The sequence below is a fragment of the Plectrocnemia conspersa genome, unplaced genomic scaffold (genome assembly GCF_051122295.1).
Source record: "Plectrocnemia conspersa isolate PC_06_02 unplaced genomic scaffold, ASM5112229v1 ptg000001l, whole genome shotgun sequence".
NCBI lineage: Eukaryota > Metazoa > Arthropoda > Insecta > Trichoptera > Polycentropodidae > Plectrocnemia > Plectrocnemia conspersa.
Window position 1 is genome coordinate 6553205 of NW_028277165.1, and position 16532 is coordinate 6569736.

Below are 16532 nucleotides of genomic sequence, written 5' to 3' on the forward strand. Positions count from 1 at the left end.
TATTTGATAACAAAAAAACATAATGCAGATTTTTTTTATAAAACTCTTATTGTAGCTTAGTATAAAACTATCAATGACTATAGATTTTTAATCATTATAAAGTGAACATATTTCATATACTGATAATAAATTATAAGAATGTGCATATTGAAGAATATAATAGCTATATTTTTTTATAAACTAAGATCAATAATTAAATATATTCTTATATATCAAAAATTTCACTATAATAACATACAAATTGTTAGATATGTATGCAAGAGATTCTATATCGTTAGAATCTGTGACCAAAACTGATTATTCATCAATAAGGATAAACTGGACAGTAGTGGGAACACACAAAGACCATGATTACGACTAGAACTAAAGGGTTTCCCCATAAATAACACGCAAGGATTCTCCGGTGCATTGAATGAACATTTCTTTGTAACGAAACGATCACGGGAATCAATTTATCACCGGAAGACAAAAAGCACCGTAAGGCCACAACATTCTCGGTGCACAATTCGGCCTCGGAGATGTCCACCAAGCAAATGTCACTTTTTAAAAGCATGTACGTATTTAGTTGTTCTAAGAAGCGAGTGCAATGCTTGGCAAGATGATCGCTGCGTAATTGTGATTGCTCAGTAGTCTTTAATACTTAAGGCTGGTCTCCAATGAGAAGAGGGCAGACACTAGCAGACGCCTGTCCGCCCGCGGACAACATACAGTCATGGACGCTCACATTCTGAGAGGGATTCCACCATACGATATCAACATCTGCTATACTGTCGCTGCCAAACCAAACAGAACCCTAAGGATCTTCCACGGACATCATTCCTGCGCCAACTTCTCCACCATCGCTCGGAGAATAACAATCTCACCCATTGTAGTATGTCGCAATATGTAATATAATCCATATCTCTTACTCACTTATAAATATTGAGGAAAGAGATAGCGATTTACTAACTGTGTTTCCTGAATTAAGTATAGATAAAAATAATACTTCACAAACATTACAAGATTAGCTTGTATTTAAACATTTAATGTTTAGAATACAGACAATGCTGTTTACCACAATACCACACATGAAGCAATTGCTCACAATTGTTTAAGAATTTTAAGAGCTTTCAGAATCTAGTATACATCATGAAAAATATATTTGTACTGCGTTGCTTTACATAAAAGCTAGTGCATGTTACAGTGAATGTGTATATATTTTATATATCAAAACACACATACATATTTCTACAATAAAAATATATTTAATCTGAAAGGTGCTATTGAATTTATATGCTGCTTAAAATATAAAATAAAAGAAAAATGACGTTAGTGGTGATTTTCAACTGACAATATGTTCAAAAATGTCCTATTTATTTAGTAAAATTATGTTTATACTAGTAAAATATACATTCAATGAAAAATACACATTTACTGTAACACAGTTGAGAAACGTACATTTGCTGTTAAAACCCAAACCTAACCAAAAAAATTAATCAAATCCAACTTGACCTAATGAAAGTTATTATTAACTTTAATTAAGTTAACTCGTTTAGGCTAGGTTTGGGTATGAATATCTAATGTACGTTTTGCAACTGTTAAATTAAGTTATATAAGTTTACCGGCGCCTATCAGTTAAATTAGGTTTTCGTTAAGAATGTGTACTCAGATATGAGTTTAATGAAATTGTATTTATGCTAGTGAAAATACAAATTTACTGTAACATTTATACTGATTTATGTAAAAAAAGTTAATGACAAATTTTTAAAATCCTTGATAAATTTTATACAGAAATTTAAATAAAGTACATAATGATACAAACATTTAAAGTCTGTATATGACTCAAGGGATCATAAAACCAATAGTCAATAGAATTTAATAATTATTACTTTTAGTTTTTCAATTGCTTATTAAACACAATATAACAAGTAAAAGAGCAGTTATGCATATCCATTAAAATAATATTAACAATATCCGTTAATAATGGAAGTGTAACTTGCACTAAGACCGTTGGACCTTACTTTAACAAAAAAAGTTCAGCGCTTAATATCTTCGCCAAAGAAATACCGCATATTCCAGAAAATAATTACGTTTTCAAATGTTCAAAATCACTGATTTATTTCTATTATTTACTAATAATGCAATATAAAAGAATAATAGATAAATAAAAACAAAAATAATTTTGAAAAAATACACTCTTAGGTGTATACTAACAATCAAAAAATTGTATAAATTAACTCACTACCTAAAAAGTTAATAGTCGTATATGGTAATTCGGATTTATCCGCACCCAGCATATAAAGGGTTAATGATACATAAGCCAGAACATGTGCCTTCAGAATCACTTCACTTACACTTCGCTTTTGACATGGAATGACAAAAGTTTTGTCTTTAAATACCACAATTTTAATATTCTTTAATAGGAAATACTCGGAACAGTTGCATCGAAATTAGTGAGCTTGCTAAAAGTTTATAAAACAAATTGCTTTATTTGCTTTCTAAGAACGATATTTTCCTCGTTAGCGTCTTACAGACAATTGCGTATATACGTATATATCCAATAACAATCAAAGCATTTGCAAAAAAGAGCGAAACTACCTAAACAATGTGATGGTCGGTGCCAAATACAATGGAATGCGCTAGATGTCTTCGCCGACAGGTATCAAGCATCCATAATATATGAACTTTGTACAACTAAATTGTTGACAGTTAACTGAAATACCGGTTTTATTCATTTTTATTGAAATAAAACGCTTTAATAAAATCGCATTTACCAGACGATCAAGAAATACATAGACGTAGAACTCATATTTTTTAGGTGTACAAAAGCTTGAACAAGTCTGTTCTGAATTACTTAAAAAAATATGTTTAAAATTATTGGAACAAAAATCGATTACATTTTATAATATAATATAACTGCGCTTCTATGCTACGTAAAGAATCAAAGTTTTTGAATTCAACAAAAACAAGAATTTTAATATTCAATGGACTACTAGAAAGATCCGCATGTAGAGAAAAAAATCAATTATAATTACTTAAAAAAATCGGTCACATTTTTTGACATCTGAATTTCTATGCTGAGTAGAGCAATAACGTTTTTGAATTCTGCAAGAATAAACATATGTCAGTATATTTTGATGAAATAAATTACAAATTTTATATCGTATTAGAAAATTTGACAAGTGAGAATAATTAACTAAAAAATCATTTATAATTTGTGATATTAATGTGTTTTATGCTACGTAGAGAAACAACGTTTTTAGATTCAACAAGAACGAACCTATGTCAACAATGTTTAGTAATTAAAAATTCCAATTTCCAATAAACTACTAGAAAAATCCGCATTTGGAAAAAAACGTTTCGCAAAATTTTATATTCAATTAATAAATAAACAGTAATAATTTTTTGGCAAAACATATTTATTCTATTTCAAAAGCCGATTTAACATACATATGTACATATTATTATTTGATATTAATTGTAATAAATATAATTGAATAATATGATTTTTAATAGACCGTTTGGATTGATAGTGAAACATTTTAATCATCAACAATTTAGTCTAATTACGGTTATAGTAATAGTATATTTATAACCTAGGAAGAATATTTTGCTAATTTATGCAATTATATTAAAAAAACAACAAAAGTAAAAACGATCTTTCAGTAGTAGCTATTTATTTCTATGCTTTTGAATAATATATTTTTACTGAATTTTATTGCTGAATACGAACTATCAATTTTATATATACATATGTATATTTAATAACATTTTATGATTTTAAAACTTCGGGCTGTAGTCTTTTCGACTCTCGAAGGATAGTAATAAAATCTGTGATCGAACGTGTTTTTGTATCTCCTTTGATTTTTTAACGATTTTCTCATCCATTTGCATGTTTTTGACCTTATATATCCAAAGCATCTTGCGAAACAGCCTTTTTTGACACTAACACTACTGCTTTCGCTGTAATCTTCATCATCAGAATATTTGATCGAATAAGTATTTACAAAGTACAAATACAAGGAACCGTCTTTGTCATAATAATGCATATTATTATGACAAAAATTTTAATACTAATAAAACCACGAAAACAAAACACATCAATAATTTGAAAAATAAAACAACATTGTCTAAATATATTTATTATCGACCATTTACTATGAAAATTTAATTATTTATCTATTTATCAAATAATATAGTAAAAATAAAAGAGACATCTATTGGAACATTTTAATATGAAATAGTAAATTTATTATTTCGATCGTCAACAGAGGTGCCTACTAGAAATTAATTTAATAAACTTTTTCATTATTAAATTATTTAATAGACTAGTGCATTTTAAAATAGCCCTTATTTAATTTTTTTATCAATTTTATAATATCTATTATATAATTGTTCTAAGCCGCATAATCCTTTTCCGCTTCCGGACGCGGATCACTTAAAATGAAAAATTCTCCGTTCAATTCTCTACTCTGTAAATCGTATCGCTTTGTATAAAAGGTGTATAATAATAAACGTAAACAAAGGTAATATATTTAATTATAATAATAAATAATAATAAAAATAAAAATTAAATTTGCTCCGATTGATTTTCGAGCCGCCGGTAATGCATTGTGTTGTTTCGACCAATGAAAAATAAGCATTCAAATATAAAACAAGATGGCCGACAGTAACGTGACAACAGTTGATAATAATTATTATTTATAAATAAAATTTTGCTAAGCGACAATAATTTTCATTAATTCGTCATTTAACTGAATATAAATAATCGGATTGCAAATTAAGTAGGTGTGTTATAACTATGAAAATGAAATATATACATAATGTGTTAGAAGAATACATTGACTAAACTAGACAAACAATCTTCGTAATGAAATCTTCAAATTTTGAATTCCCGGTGACGGGCTCCGAGGCCAAAAAGTGAGTCTTTTTTTTTCATAAATAATCGGATTGCAAATTAACTAGGTGTGTTATAACTATGCTAATTAAATATATACATAATGTGCTTAGGATAAGAAGAATACATTGATTAAATTAGATAAACAATCTTCGTAATGAAATCTTCAAATTTTGAATTCTCATCGACGGGCTCCGAAGCCGAAAAGTGAGTTTTTCCTTTATAAATAATCGGATTGCAAATTAACTAAGTGTGTTATAACTATGAAAATTAAATATATACATAATGTGTTTAGGATAAGAAGAATACACTGATTAAATTAGATAAACAATCATAAAACAATCTTCATAATGAAATCTTCAAATTTTGAATTCCCGTCGCCGAGCTCCGAGGCCGAAAAGTGAGTTTTTCCTTGTATATTACATAAACATTATCATTGCTTCCGACTTAATGCACATATACGTTAGATTTTAAAAATTGTAAATAAACCAGATACATTTTAAATGTGAGTGTGTAATATATCCTTAGTATGTATGATGATTAAAAGTTAATGTCGATCAAATCGGCACTGTCACAGTGGGAACTCTGTATATATCAGCCAACGGACAGCTTATAAATGTGTAGTTTCTTGGATGTTATCTAATAAACGACATTTTACAATGATTATAAATATGTGATTGCATACCTGGAATAATCGATAGACAAAATATCTAAGAGTGGGTTATTTTTAATTCCGATGTGGCAAAATATGTATACGTCATGGTTTTTATTCAATTTTTCTTCTATGCAATCATTTCTCTTTTAGAACAGGATATTCAGTTATATCAAACTTATGTAGTATGTCATTTATAATAAGATAATGCTTGCTAGCAGTGATTTCAATTTAAATTTATAATAAAATTGTGTTATAAGCAGCGTTAAAACGGGCCCTCAAACACCTAAAATATGCTAAAACACAATCAATGACTTATAATCGCTCACGTTGATTGTGTTGTAGCGTCAGTACGGAGTAACAAAATATTTTAAATATCAGTAATATTTTTGTGCGGATGTGTAACCGATGCTATTTAGTATTATTATTTATTTAAACTGTAAACCTACTTTTAAATGATGCAAAATATTATGTTTTAATATTATTTTTTATTATGAAAACCTTTTGGTATTTTTTGTTTTATTAATATTTAGTTAAGTTACAAACTTATTTTAAAAATTAATATAGCGAAATCACTTTGTAACGAATATCGAAATAACGAAATTCCCAGTATAACGAATCTTCAATTTTCAACATAATTTTCATACAAAATGTTTTCATTGTAATGATCTCAGTATAACGAAATATTTTGACCCAAATTAAGAATGACGTTAAAACTTGATACAATATTTCTCCGAATTCAGTTCGTCCTTGACTTGGCTTGTGCCTGATATGTTCAAAAGCGACATTATAGGTGTTTCGCTGATCCTCAAACTTTTTTCATAAAACATTTTATTCACAAATTTTATTGTGTTTCATACAGTATCTTTAAAAATGGACAAAAAACTATCTGTAAACCTTATAAGATGTTATTTTGATGCTTTAGTAATATGGTAATTAAAAATAAAATAAAATATATCATCTTCCTTACATTCAATATAACGAATTTTCAGTATACCGAAATATATTCACTGGTTCCGTGAGCTTCGCTATATTGAGATTTCACTGTATAATGTTTAGTTTTATTTTTATCTAGCTAAGTTTTGAACCTATTTTTAAATGACATACAATATTTAGTTTTATCATTAAATATCTAAATTTAAAATCTAACATTAAATAATTTAAAATGCTTTCTTCTGAAAATATTTAGTCAAGCTATAAACCTATTTTCAAATGAATTAAAAATGTTAAGTAGTTTTTTATAGATTGCACCATTTTTAAAATATGTTTTAAAAAATCAGAAGTACGCAAAAATAATACTTAAAACCCAAAAAGTTGAGGGTGCGGTATTCGCACACTCGCTAGCTTCGGTATCTCACTATCGTGAGTTAGTACGCTTATAATTGTGTTTGTTATGAAATCATTTTTATACTAAAATTAATAATTCCTAACGAATTTTTTGATATACCATTTAATTATCTCATTATTTATTTTATAATAGGCTTATTATAAAGAAACTTGGTTGATGAAGAACGAGATTTATCTGAGCTTTTCATCTCTTGAGTTATGAACTTTTCCCAAAATAAACGCGCTTTCGAATTCCATCGCGCGCGACATTAAAGAGCGATTAAAACGATACTTTTTGCATTCGAATGGAAAAAACACATTAAAATAGTATTAAAAAAATCAGCAAATGAGCCGCGCCATTTTGCATCTGACGTCGTTTCATAACTCGCCTTGGTAAACTCGCGGAGCGGAATCCCATTGTGGTATTGTTTGAAACACGAGACTTTCTCGGTTCGTTTCTAACCCAGATTCACTTCCGATTATTGTATCCGGCGGTCGTTAATTCAAAAATTCTTGATGAGGAGGTCTCTTTGAGGCACTGGAGCGGTATTGTCCTATTGTGTAACGACGCAGTGTTTCTGATTGAAGAAAAATAGATAGTTTTAGTTATGAGAATCTTATTAACTATTTCTTATTCAGCCTTTAAGGCCTTAAAAGTATTAAGAAAAATGTAATTTTGTAATATATTTTATTCAATCTGTCAATTGTATACAATATCTACTTTTTGCTATTGTTCCAAACTGCAAACTTTAATGTAACTTTTCCTTTTTAAATGAAGGGAAAGGCACGGTAAAAATAATCTAAACTAAATAATTTTCTTCGTGCATTTTGTTATATGCATATTAAACTATTGCACATTAGTTCAATTTTCTCTTTAATAAAGTTTGAGAATCCTTTGACAGCTCACATTTAAAAATGCATCTAACTTTAGTTTATTTTATACTTCAGACTATCGATTACTTCATAGATTTATTTAGGTGATTTTAAATCTTTCACAAGTTGCTTCAAAAATTAACTAAAATGCGTAATTATTATTAAGCATAGATATTCTTATTGATTTGGATTCGATCAAAAATATTTTTATTATAAAAATAAATATTCTATTAATCGTCACGCATTCACAACGACAAAAATGATACACTGCGTTCGCATCACGTTTTGCAAAAGTGAAACTAGAAACGTAGGAAAGCCCAAGACCAGCCCTGCAACTCGACACTCAGTTTCTCTACACGTACAGTCAGCCCCGGATAATTGGCATCATTATAAAAGCGACGAGAGATTTATCATTAAATCGACCGATAGATAAGTACATAATGGAGACTGCAAAATAGCTACACAGTAGACGCCATTGTACATTTAGAATTATATGGATAGAAGGAGAAACTCGAATTTGCTAAATCAATACTATTAGGCTATTGCCATAATGATGGCAGTTTGTTCTTAGATTATTAGGAGTGATTGTAGTCGTATTTGCTTTGAACCGTTTCACTGCAAAACTGTTAAATGTAATTTTCAAGAATTTTTATGTGAAATAAGTAACAACGTCGTTTGAAACATTATCGCCTCAAATTGTCTGGTGGCATCAAAGTGATACATAATTAAATTATAATAAATATTTTATTTATATGCCTCTCAATAAATACTAATAGTTCAGTTGTGCATTTTTTGTCACAAAGATTGATTTAGAACAAAATACTTTACCATTATTTTATATTTTATACGCATCAGTTTTTTAATTATTGCCTTGTGCAATCAAAGTTAACATTCAGTGTTTTCTTATATGTGTATATATCATAATCTAATCATATCTTGTATTTTCTAATCAAAAAGTTATGATAAATCGTTGTTAATGCGTATTTTAGTTTATACAGTTCGTATGACAGAATTCTTAAATTTAAAGTATTGTTCACTACTACAAATTTTTATGCTTAACTCGTTTATTAAATTTAGGGTTAAAATATAGCTCTTTTAAAACAATTATTATTTGAAGGGTACATATAAACTAATTGAACTTACAAATTAACATATTTTTAGATTGTAAGTGATTCAAATTATTGATATAAAATAAACAGAAAGAACGATACTATAACGTAGTCTGCAAGGTCTAGATTGGTAACCCAGAGGCTGCGGGCTCAAGCCACGGCAGTAGACTCGAATTTTTATTTATAAAAATGCACTAATAATAACCCTTTGAGTAAGTAGTGAGTTAATTTTACTTATTTACGGTACACAACCTGGGAGTGAGGTAATTTTATGTATTTTTCCATTATTATTTCTGTAGCCCTTCATTTATTATTATTTTTTATTGCATTTATAGTATAGCGATTCTAAACGTTTTGTTGCTTTGATTTATATTAGTGTTTTTTTTATTAATTTCTTTTAACAATTTTCTATTATTAATTTCGTTAATTTATTTTACATATTTTTTATACATTATCCGGCTTTTGTGGATTTTTTAAAGCATTTCAGTAGCTTTCAATATTTTTTATAAAATTAATATAAAAAAAATGTAATATTTATTTATTTCGTACTCTTTAATTTATCTAAATTATTTTCAATAGATATCATTTACATTAAATCAAATTTATAAATATTGTGTACATATAATTATTTTTATTTATTATTTCTTCAGCTAAATATGTAAATATGTAACTACCTGGGGTACCTCAAAACAATGAAAGATCGATCACCGTACATGTACGGCGATACCGCTCAAAAGCTTAAAAACCAGCCGCAGCTGCAAAGTGACATTCATTGATTATAAATTATAATATGCATAATAAGTGATAATTAATTATAAGATTTCACTAATTCCCAAACTGAAAAAATTGCTGATTATTATTTAGTTGGTACAGATTTACGCGTTGTAACGCATTGGGCCTACGTCAGTCAGATTACAAAAATCGATTTGTAGCATTGTCGTTTTTCAAAAATGTATATAAACATTTTCTGCTATTAGTTTTTCGTTATCATAGATTACAACGATATCTAAATTAAATCAATAATGGTGATATACTTTGATTTAACGTTTAATTTTTACTTATAAACCGTTTTCTCTTATCTTTGTGGCAAAAATATTGTTGTACATAAGTTTATGTTAACATTTTTTAAACGTGCTTAAATTTTTTTTTAATAAAATGCCACCATTTTTTAAATATACTGAAAAATTTTAAGCTATGCGTCTTAAAAAATTATGGTGTTTTGTTATAAATTGCAATTTAACAAATAGTAAAATCAGGGTTAAGTGTAGTTGTGCGTAGTTTACCCATAAAAATGTTCAGTCATTTTTATTTCCTGTAAAGTAATGTCATGTTGTGATCCTTTTTTTATCGTACTATTTTGTACGGTTAAATTATTTTTAAACACTTCTTTTTACCTTGAATGCCTTAATATATTATTTTAAGAACGGTGGAGGCACGGAGATATATTTTCAATATTATGTTCTTTTTAATCATGAAATATTCTATTATAAAAAATGTAGAGTTGTTTATTTATACTTTGCCAACTGATTATAATTCGGAATATAAATGACAATTGCAGTATTTATGAAATTTATCTGCTTTTACCTGAAGGCTAATTGAATTTTGAAGAATTCATACTCGATACTATGAACTTGTTATATCAGTCAAGTTCATAGTATCGTGTGACGTGTATAATCAAAAAGCAAGTAAGATATTAAATATTGCGATAACCAATTATTATATTAGTAAATAAAAAATTACTCATTAATTACAAATTCAGAATAAATTAAAATAAATATAATGTAAGATCAAAAATTCATTGAATTTGCCATTTGACATATAAACAAAACTCCGAATTAATATAATATCAAAAACTAGTTTCATCTTATTTTAACTGCTCAATTTAAGAAACCTTTCACAAAGTTTACAATATGCAAATATATTCCAGCTCAATTTGTTTACGATCGCAAACGAGCGAAATTGAAAAATTACTTTAATTTTATTATGACAGCAAAATTTATAATGCAACTTGATTATGTGTACTTAACTGTAAAGTGAAAAAGGCAGTTACTTAAATTGATGATTACGAATGCGATGACCGGTCATCGTCTTTATACAAATTTATTTGACCCTATGCATTTTCCTGTAAATTATTATAATTTCAACTGTTTATACTATATAAACAGTTTTATTATATATTTTTTGCTCGATAAATAAATAAACCGTTGATCGACTTGTATCGGTCTATAATGACTTATATTTTTTGTCGATTATATATTAAATTTCCGACATGGTTGATCGACTTATTGATTGCGAGCTTTTTTCAAGTCGAATATATCCCACACGATGACATGACAGGCGAAAGTGTAAGTTATGATGAAAAAATTGGTGCTAAAGCCTTCAGAATTCATTAATTTCACTTTTATACAACGAGTGGTGCTGCGTATTATATTTTTTAAAGAATTCAATGTTTCACACCGTTTATAGACTTTCTCGATAATATAAATAAAGTGTTATAATAATATGGCAATAAATATATTTCGGATTAGACGGCAATTGAATTGAGTTAAAAGTGTGTTAATTATAGGATGTGTGATAATTGTAATAAATAAATCGCGGAATGGAAAAATTTATTATGTCAATAACATAAACAATATGTTAATGGCAATCTTGACCAATATTTGGTATCATTATTTAATATAATGAAAAATACATGTTTCTATAGCGGAAACCATAAATTTTATTAAAAGACATAAAATCATTAACAAAAACAATTGTGTATTTTGAAAAATTAAATTAAAATTATTAATAAAGGCCGTGATAGCTGAAAAATAAACAGCATTATTTGGCTACTTTTAAGTGCATATCTCAATGTCACGTTTTCTAAATGGAAATATATAAAATAGCTCGATCTATAAATTTACTAAAAATAACAATATTGTGTTTACAAATAAGGCCAATTGACATATTCATATATTTTATATGTAAAACATATTATCACTGTAATAAAAAAAAAATATCAATATTTTTCTAGCTACTTTAATAATGAATCTTTTATTTGTTAGTTATCTATTATCATATTTTATTTAATTATTGACTTAATAGATAATTGTAAAATATACCATAGAAAATATAAAAAAAACACAAATTGTTAAAAAATATATAATATTATAATTTGGGTATGAATGTACGAAGGTGTTTTTTATTTCATAAACGAAACTCAGTAATTTATTTTTGGATTGTCCATTGATTGATTGATTGAGCATGTTAATCAATAACACGCTATATGCTTGAAATCTATGAACTAGTGATAGAAATCTATTTTATAGCTGCACCTTTAATGATCTCATTAAAATATTAAAAAAAGTAAATAGCCAACTCGCTCGATAAAATAGCTAATAGAAGATAATACTCAATACCATAATTGCGTAATGATTAGAGATTTCACAGATCACCTACCTGATAGCACATTAACCACTCGTAAGGAACATAAATAACTGCCCTTTTGTGCGCAAATGTGTAATTGACAATGCATCCAACCTGCGTAAAAACCGCTATTGCAATCTCTCTCTCGCATTACTGTTTTTCGAAAGTTTCACTCCAAGGCTTGAACATTCTTCGTTCAATTAGCTCACTAATATTCGCATCTGTGATTTGTTGGAGCCGTCTCAAATTGAGAGTATCAGAGATGTGACATTTCGTCACATCGGTAGATGATCAAACGATTCAAGACGAGATGGTCAGAGGCGATCAGAGACGACAGACAGACGGCCTCCGAAGCAAATATGAGAGACGTCATTGATGCGTCTACAGCTATTCTTTTTTTTCTTTATATGCGCAATTTTTTTCTATGCATGTCATTTTGAAACGTTCTTCTTTATAAAAAAAGTATTTTAGCTTAATTCTTTTCTAACATTGCCTGACTGTATTATCGTTTTACCATTCAGAATTCCTTTCGTGATTACTTTTTCCCACTACTTTCTTAGCTGTTTCAACCACGCATTCCTCTATATCAGGGGTTGGCAAATGTTGAAGAGATGCAAGATATTGATTATTTCTTGCACCGTAGCGGGCCAAAGCCATATGCCTGCACTTCACTCTCCGAAAGTAGGCGACGGTTGGCCAAGGACGGAGAATATAATGTGAAAATTCGGGGTTACTTTGGTCGAGCTCGGTTCTCCCCGCTCTAAAATCTCTCGGAAGTTCTCCGAGGTTACCGCGAACGGGAGGTAAAGTAGGGGTAATTTAGGTCGACGTGGCCAACTTCCAGCGCCTCCGAAAATTTTTGACGAACGGATAGAAATCAAGAGATTGAATGCGGAGCTGATTTTCGAGCGCGAGCGGTGAGATACTTCCCCTTTCGCTCTCTCGCGTGTTAAGTGACGAGAGTGAGAGAGATAATGATATGGTTTTTCGCAAACTGAGATAGAACGAGTATCTCGGTTCAATTTCAATATGGGCGTAGGCGTTCTTCACGATCGCTGCACTGTGTGGTATTTGCCCGATCTGGACGGCCAAAATTATTTCTCCACTTTAGTTGATTCCATAAGTGCTCTTAGTCAAATGTATGATTTTATAAGTATTAAAAAATACATTATAGAAAAAAAACTTTTTTTAACAAAAAAATTAACTTGAAAAAAATTAACTTTTTTTTTTTTTTTTATGAAATAATTCATGCAATTTTATTTTAAAAAGTATTTAAAGTATTTCTTTAATTGTAGGCCCGAGGAAAAGGAATTCCGTGTTGAACGGTCGTGCGTAGCGTAAAAAAAAAATTTCGCCGCGTAGCGTAAAAAAAAAAATTGTATATGTCACAAATTTGCTGTTTTTTATTAAGAAAAAGTATTTGACTAGCATTTTATCATACTCGGTATCGTTTTTTTTTTTAATATGTGTATATTTGGTGATTCTAAACAAATTTTTATTTTATTTTATTAGTACGCGATCCACAATTTGACGTTTACTGATTTTACCACGGTAACCATATTATTAAAAAATTACAATTATTACAAAACTGTATTTTAAATTTAACGTTAACACGTTACCTATTTAAAAAGTTATAATGGTTTAAAAGGTTTAGGTCCTAACTTTCGCGACTAAGCCCCGTCCCATTTTTAAGAATAATGCATTTTTAAGGTATGCAATGTGTTAAAAACCGCAAAAATCCGGAGTCAATTTTACATGTATCATAAAGAGAAAGACCTAAGCTATATATTGTATATAAAATCTCAATTCAGCAAATTGATTTTCCATTCTTTTCCTTAAAAAATAATAGAAATTATTCATTAATTGCACACTTGAACGTTTCCTGTTTATTATTTATTAGTGACAGTGAAGCCTCGATTCAACATAAAATGTCTTATTTACTAACATTGATCTATTCCAGTGCATTGCAATCATCCACCATCTCCTTTTTCTCCATTTGGTTTTAATTTTTTGTGTGTTTAAAACACGCACATAGTTATAATACGCGAGAGCACATAGAGCACATAGGTGACAGCTGCGGCCTGTACGTCCTCCATGTCGGGAAGCGCGCACGCGTATGAAATTCCCCGCTGTGCGGACGCTTTTCGGAAGACTGCAACCTTGACCGACTTCAGTCGAACTTCGAAATTCCCGGCTGTGTGGACGCTATTCGGAAGTCGGCAACCTTGAGCGACTTCGGTCGAACTTCCGCTAGGACAACTTCCAGAGAGTGAAGTGCAGGCAATAAGCTAAGCACGCACGCACGCACAGATCTGCCCGAGCTTCACCACTCTTATGTGCCTTTTCTCACCACACACGATCGGATTTGTCTGTCAAGCACCGCCAGATCCGCCGGATGTGCTCGCGCGTGTATGGCCAGCTATAGTCAGAAACTGATAAAAGTTTTATTTTGTCGAGACATAATTACTCTGCTAAAGCAATCATGTAATCTTTAATAAATTCGCCCTCTGATAATGATTTAGTGCCCTTCGAGATAGCCTTAGCTATCTCAGCATCCGTAGATTTTAGTTTCTTAAATCTCCGATGATGTTTCTGTAAATTATTTTTAATTTTTTACTTGAAATTTAATTATTTTTTATTTTAACAATTTTATGTATTTTTTACTGTTTCGATTAAAAGTTACTCCTTAAATTATAATCTTTAAAAACAGCTATAGTCTTATTACAAAATAAATAAAGACCACCTGCAAGCCGGTAAGCAAATCATTAAAAATATGTAAAATATTAATATCTTAATTTTCTAACTAAGATAATATTTAAATATACAATATGTTATTGTAAAAAACCACAGCATTAAAATGTGCATAAAAATAATTTATGCTTATTAGTTTATTATAATACCACGTCCGTACGCATTTTATAATATTATTTTCATTAAAAAATACACACATACGGTAAAATTTACATACAAATGAAATTCGTAACAAATTGGCCGAAACATTACACAAGAGTCGTATATATTTTTTATTCGCTGTTTTTTTGTAACGTGTGAAATAATTTATCATAATATCATGATTGCATACATATATTATATTATTTTTAGATTATACATAAAGGAACATACGTGACTTTTTGAGGTCATGTATAATATTTACAGGTGTGAACAATTTATTTTATTGGATGAAATATTCAGCTTTAACACGTGATTAGGCAAAGTAATTGCTTTATGACATTAAAGCTCTGTTTTTACTGTATTTTGTATAGTAAAATTATAAAAGATCGATTTTGATATAATAATATGATGTATGATTTAATTGCATATAATGATTACGTATCGATAATATATCTGTGTGGATCCTTATTTTACATAGCGGAAAAAAGCAGTTCAAAACCATCCGTTATAAATATACTTTTGATGTTACGAGTGTTGATAATAATGGTTATTTTCCATCCCGAATGTGTAATAAATGTTACCATTAGCGTCAACGTATATTTACAACATTTTCAATGAATAATTACAATCAAATTGCCGAACGCCTCTCGCATTAGATCGCCAATAATTGCGACCAGTTCTGAAAGTTAAATAATCGTCAAGAGTTTAAATTTCACCGATAATCGATCACAGTCTTAACAATGTGATCAAAACGCAATCGCAAATCGATGGGAACTCTCGAATAGTCGCTCGTGTACGTGAACCGATACTAATTAACGAGTAAATGGGAAAATCGTGGCTCAGAGCAGGAAAAGTTTCCTATGGAAAAAAACTGGAAAATTTCATTTCCGGATTTAAAACTTCCTTACAAGGAGCACTGATAACTTGAAAAATTACAACTTGGTATGATCTTTAAAGGGCAACTTTCAACTGGTCTCAAGAAACAGGCTTATTATATATATATATATATAATGTATTTCCTATTGTGAAGTATGAAGATAATCGACATAGTTCATTAAGTATTCAGAACGAAATAGAAAATGTTTAACCAAATTTTTAACAGCAAGATGGCATCGAAACTAAGGCAAGGCGATAGTGAATAACCTTCAAACCGAAATTTAAAAGCCATATATATTTATTAAAAATGTTGACACTCATTGAGTGATAGGGTAAATAAAAGTTGCCTAATATATTTTAATTAGCTTAGATTGAATACCAACATAATGCAGTTATTTTAATTATTCATACATTTTACTTTTAATTAGTTTAATGTTTATTTAATATAAACTTGAATTTACGATTAACAACTTTATAATTTATGGTTTCCCCTATTAAAATTGTATGTTTAATGTATTTTTAA